Source organism: Myotis davidii, unplaced genomic scaffold, assembly GCF_000327345.1.
Source record: "Myotis davidii unplaced genomic scaffold, ASM32734v1 scaffold46, whole genome shotgun sequence".
Taxonomy (NCBI): domain Eukaryota; kingdom Metazoa; phylum Chordata; class Mammalia; order Chiroptera; family Vespertilionidae; genus Myotis; species Myotis davidii.
The window spans coordinates 12,423,074-12,429,668 of NW_006383006.1; positions in this window are offsets into that span (position 1 = coordinate 12,423,074).

The following is a 6,595-nucleotide window of genomic DNA, read 5'->3' on the forward strand; positions in this document are numbered from 1 at the left end:
CGTCGGCAGCAGTGGAATGGTGGAGCAGGTGAGCGGGAGCGCCAGACCAAGCTGGGGCACTGGTCGCTGTCATTGGGGTGAGCCTCTGGTGGTTACTGAAAATTCTTTGCTCCCGTGCACTGCGGTCCCGCCCAACATTTGCACCTGCTGCCAGTCTTGGCCCCACTCGCAATCGCTGCCAGTTGCCTAGCACCAGCCCTGATCACTTGACGCCATCAGCGGCTTCTCCACCTCCCCCTGCTCCTGAGGGGCTATCAGGGTTGGCAGCTGCCGCTCACACCTGCTGTTGGCGCCGGCCCCGCTTGCACCCGCAGCTGGCACTAGAGCTGCCACTCACATCCACTGCCAGTGCCCAGCATCGGTCCTGATCGCTCAGCACCGTCAGCGGGTGTGAGCGGAACCGGCGCCATCAGCGCATGGGAGCAGGGCTGCTGGCAGACAGGGGACCAGAGGCTGTGACAGGAAGGGCTAGGCAGGGGCACGGAAAATAGGCCGAGACCTGCCCCTGTGCCACCGTAGCCTTGTGGCCCAGTTTCTTTCAAGGTGCACGAATTCATGCACTGGGCCCCTCGTAAAGATATAATGATCTTTTTAAAAAATATATATTTTATTGATTTTTTACAGAGACGAAGGGAGAGGGACAGAGAGTTAGAAACATCAATGAGAGAGACACATCGATCAGCTGCCCTCTGCACACTCCTCACTGGGGATGTGCCCGCAACCAAGGCACATGCCCTTGACCGGAATCAAACCTGGGACCCTTCAGTCTGCGGGCCGACACTCTATCCACTGAGCCAAACCAGTTAGGGCAAGATATAATAATCTTTATGGTTGATTACAGCACAGAATAGTGGGTTGATTCTAGGCAAAGGGTAATAGTCACATATATATATATTAGCTTTATCTACTTCTGTTGATATTACTCACCATTAATATTTTTCTCCATTTCTAGCATTAAATTTCCTCCAGGACAGAATGCAGATTACTTTTAAAAAGTTTTTTAATTCATTGATTTTAGAGAGAGAGGAAGGGAGAGAAAGAGAAACATCAATTAGTTGTTCCACTTATTTACCCACTCATTGGTTGCTTCTTGTATGTGCTCTGACCAGGGATCAAACCCACAACATTGGTATATCAGGCCGATGCTCTGAGCTACCCCCACCCAGGGCCAGGTGTAGATTACTAAGCATGTAGAAACTAAAAAAACAATTATTTAGGCAGAAGAGAAATGTATTCAGTTAGAAGCACCTCAATAAACAGACTTTGTAAAAAATATTTTTTGTTTGTGTTTTTCCCATGGAAAAAACCCTTTTGTGTATTTGATTAAACAAAAAGCGTTCCAGTCTATGGAAAGTAGGAAATGATATTAAATATATGAAATTCATTTGTATTAAAAATGCATACACATAAGAGGAAATCTAGGTGAGATATAATTGTTCCTCTAGGTGGATGATATTATGGTTATTTAATTTTCTTCTTTTCATTATTATACTTTCATAAGTAGGTATGAAAGTATAATAGTAATTTACAAAAGAAACATACTATTTCACATGATTCTCAATAATTCTAAGATAAAAACAGAAAAGAAACAAACACAAAGGGATAACATTAATTTCAAGGAAAAAACATGTATTTTACATATTATCAGAAATATCTTAATTTTGTACTGTATATATGGTCCTCATTTGCATGGATTTTGTGTGGAATGTAGAAACCATACAATACAAAAAGAAATGTAACAACCTTTAAGAATCAAACACATGTTAGCTGAAGTTTTATTTTGTTATAGCATAAGCATTTATAAACTAATCTAAAACAAGAAAAAGTGAGAGAAGAAAACTGGTTATATTTATTTTGGAACCACTCATTTTTAGCTGCTATGCTATCAGAAATAGCTTTGGATTACTACTAAATTACTTCCTCATACAATGTATTCCCAAAGATGCTACACCCTTACATTTTTAAAAATTTATTCTTGTTTTTTTTTTTTAAATATATTTTATTGATTTTTTTTTACAGAGAGGAAGGGAGAGAGACAGAGAGTTAGAAAGGCCGACGCTCTATCCACTGAGCCAAACCGGTTTCGGCATTATTCTTATTGTTGAGAATATTACAGATGTCTCCCATTTTCCCTCTTTGCTCCTCTCCCCCAGGCTCCTGCCCCACCCCAGGCCTTCAAATGCCTACTAATTGCCAGGCTTTTTGTTAGATACTGGGGATGTGACATGAGTTTCTGATCTCATGAAACGATTAATCTAGCTGGGAAGACAGATAATAAACATTACAAAACACTGATAAGTAGTGTTAAGAGAACAAGGTTGAGATAAGAGTTGTGGCCAGAGACCTCTAACAGCTGAAGGGGCTCAAGAGAGGGCTTTCCAGAGGAACTGTGCTAGGCTGAGACTTCAAGGCTAAGAAAGGAATAACTGTGTGAACTTGGGGGTCAATAGTGTTCAGACAAAGGAAGCATTTGCAGAGAAAGTGTAATGCTTTCTGGACACTGAAACAAGTTCATTCTAGCTAGAGCACTTGGGAGGAGAGGAAATGTTGTCAAAAGATTGTAAATCCCACTCTTCAGACTCTGTCCTAAGAGGCATCAGGAGTGACACAGTAAGACTTGTGCTTTATAGACTACTCCAGGGCAGCATGTATGGAGACCGAGCTGTAGGAATAAAGGACAAGCGCCAGAGTCAGGAGGCCGCTCTAACAATGTAGACTACGATAATGGCAGGAAAGGTGGAGAGATATAGAAAGGTAAAATTTAGGGGAGTGCTCCAACAGGATTTCAGTGAGTTGGAGATGATTCAAAGATGATTCACAGGTTTGTGGCTTGATAAATGCTGATGTTAGGGCTATTCAATGAGAATGGAAACCCAGGATACAGCAAGAATAGACTTTTTGTCCCTCTGTGTGGGGGTGGGGGCAGGGGTGGGGTAGGGTTGGTGGAGGGAAGTGGAGGTAGAGAATGAGGTCAATTCTGGATATATTGCATTTAATATATCTACAAGATATCCCAATGGATGCTTCCAGTAGGCAATGAATAAATGATTTATGGGCTAAGTTAGGTTTAGGGCAAGACATGTTTTTGAGAATGATAAACATACAGTTCAATGATTTCTCAACCTTTAAAAAAATCCATGTCTACTTGAACCCCAAAATGACCTTTCTTCCATTCTCAAAATGAGAAGAATTAATGTTGATGGTAAAGGAAACCATGAAAATAAGAGGATTTTTCAGGGAAATGGTACAGTGAGGAAGACCATAAGACAGAAACTTGAAGAACACCAATGTCTAAGGGACAGGCGGAAGCACCTTCAAAGAAGAGATTAAAAAGTGAGTTGGTTTCACCCCTTTGATGAGTTCTTATCATCTATTCTGAATAGCAGAAAAGGAATCTGGATGGCTAAGGAAAAATGATAAGCCTCTTCTAAACATTTTGTAAGCTTTAGAAACTGCCTAAAAGAAAGGTATCAACTTTCATATCTCCTGCTGTTGTTGAGGCTAAGCTGCAGTTATTATTCTTTCTTGCTTCTTGCTTTCTTTTAAAATAAAGTAGGAAAGTAAATGGATGCTAACTTAGCTTCTAACTCCTGTAAGATGAGGTCTAATTCTAGTCCAGGCTCCATGATAAAAGTTTGGTTGATAAATGCAATAAAATAACCCTATAAGCAAGTAAATCTGGCAATTCAGTGTATTCTGAGAAACCCACAATAACTCTTTCTTATCTTAGAAAATACTTTGGATCAACTCTTCTTAGCTTTGGTGTAAATCCAGAGTCACAACAGACTTGCCTGGGTCTAGGACATTAAAAAAAAAAAAAATCCTGATTTAAATCTGGGTGAAAATACAGAATACTGTAAAACATAAGAATCAAGTGTATTTAGTGGCTAAATCCTTATTCAGGCTCTTGGCATCTCTTATCTGAGAACTTTGTAATTCAGAAAATTATCATTTGTGTATCAAAGCAATACTATATAACTAGCTTTGCTATGAAAAACACTGGCAACTATGGAGCTGCCTATTCATAGAACTACTGTTGAACAGTAACTGCCCTTTTTTATGATTAATTACAGGCTATAAAAGAAAATACTGTGGTATTGACCCTTGAACAACATGGTTTTGAACTGTGCAAGTCCACTTATATGCATATTTTTTTTCAATACTTTAAATGTATTTTCTTTCCTTTATGATTTTAATAACAATTTTTTCTCCAGTTTATTTTATTTAAAAATATAGTATACGAATATATAAAGAGAACCAAGATGGTGATGTAGGTAAATGCCTATATTTGCTGCCTCCCACAACTACATCAAAATTACAACTAAAATACAGAACCATCATTCAGAACCACCTGAAAGCTGGCTGAATGGAAGTCCTACAACTAGAGAAGTAAAGAAGAAAGCACACTGAGACTGGTAGTAGGAGGGGCGGAGGGACGGAATGGGCTGGTCTATACCCACATGAACTGTTTTTTGTTTTTTGTTTAATTGGGAGGGAGATAGTCTCTGTGGAGGCTGCCTGTAAGGAGCAAGGAGTCCTAGCCTCACACCAGACCCCCAGATCCCCAGCACAGGATTCCAGAACTGGGAAGAGAAGTCTCTAAAACTACGGGCTGTAAAAACCAGCGGGGATTGTGACTGAGTGACCTGGAGATTGATCCAGGTGTTCTTTTTAAAGGGCCGGTGCATGAACTTACTTAAATTCCCAGCACCTGGTCGGTTTTGGGGGACCCAGACACATACAGGGAGGAACTGGATTGTCTGGCATCAGGGCAGGAACTCAGGGAGGAATTGGACTGTCTGGCTTTCTCCCAGACAGGAGTGCTTGCAGGGGTCATTGTTCCTGTGCTGGGACCTCCCTTATCACAGGGCTGGCTGGTAGCCATATCTGAGTCTCCATCAGCATGGAGCACTGTTTGCTCCACTCTGGGGATTCCCGGACACCCTGCCCCATCCAATTTGCAGCCCAAACTAAGCTGTTTGCAGCAGCTTTTCCATATGAATGGCCTGTCCTGGCTAAGGCTTCAGACTTTGCTAAAATCTCTCAAACAAGCTGCAGCTGGTGACAGAGTGCCCCAAAAGTATCATTAAAAGACCCAAGACCCAGCATTAGCACCAACCTGCCTTGCTTCACAGCTGGGCTTCGCCTGGGCACCTCCAAGCCCAATACAAACAGCAAATAGCAGCCTTTTGCTGTTCCCTCTATAGCTCCTGTTGGGTGGCCCAGCCAGTAGCTGACTCTGCACCTCCCTGAGGCCCTAGAGCTAGTGCACCCAGTGAACTGCTTCAGACATAGCAGATTACATTCTATACAACCACAAGCAACACACTCAAGAGGCAGACTCAGCGAGCACCAAAGCCTCACTGAAGCAAGTCCTGCTCCCTAGGGTGTCTCCTGCACAGAAGTTCTTTCACTCCAGTCACAGCTGGCCTGTGGGTAATTTCTCCCAGTGATTTCAATAGGCCTGTGGGTAATTCCTCCCAGTGATTTCAATAGCAATCAATTACAAGAAGATAGTGCATATAGCCCACAAAGGGGCACACCTAGAGTGCCCAGCTCAGCTTACTGAGGAGGCTGAGCCATTGGGTCCTACAGGACACCTACTACACAAGACCACTCTACCAATTCCAGGAGACATAGCAACTCTACCTCATACATAGAAATAAACACAGGGAAGCAGCCAAAATGTGAAGACAAAGAAACATGTCACAAATAAAAGAAATGGAAGCAAGCAAACTGCTGGATACAGAGTTCAAAACCATGGTTACAAGGTTATTCAAGGATCTTCATGAGACTTCCAAGGATCTTAATGAGAATGTCAAAGACATGAAAAAGAACCAGTCGGAAATTAAGCATACACTAACTGAAATAAAGAATAATTTACAGAGACTCAACAGAAGAGAATTCCAAGAATCAAATCAACGATTTGCAATATGAGGTACACCCAATTAGAAGAGCAAAAAGAAAAAGAACCCAAAAACATGAAGATAGTGTAATGAGCCTCTGGGACAACTTTAAGGCTGAGGACACGGTTGTCTTTTTCAATCAGGAGGGAGTCTCAAGCTCCCGACTGCTCTGAACTCCAGTTCTGGGCAAGTCTCTGGGGACCCAGACTCATACGGGGAGAGGCTAGACTGTCTGGCATTGGTTGGACCTCGAGGGCAGCTTTCTCTCAGAGGTGCTTGCAGCGATTACCGGGACACTGAGAAGTTGGGCCTCTTAGGGCAGGACTGAGGAGCGGCCAGAGCTGCTTGCTCTGCCCTGTTGATTCCCTGGGACCCCGCCCTGCCTAAACTGTGTGCCGGCTTTTGCATATGAAAGGCCTGGCTCTTTGCAATCTGAAAATTACCTAACAAACTGCAGCTGGCCCAAGGCCCCACAGCAGCTTGCACTCCTTCACAGCTGAGCTCCTGCAGAGGCTAAATTAGCACCTCCTTAGCGATCCAAGAGCTAGTGTACCCAGTGGTCAGATTGGGACCATCCAGATTACAACTCCTCAGATCCATAAGAGACACACCAGGGGGCAGACTCAGTGAGCACTAAAGACCCAATGAAGCAAGTCTTGCCCCAGAAGGGGGTCTCCAGCACAGAAGAT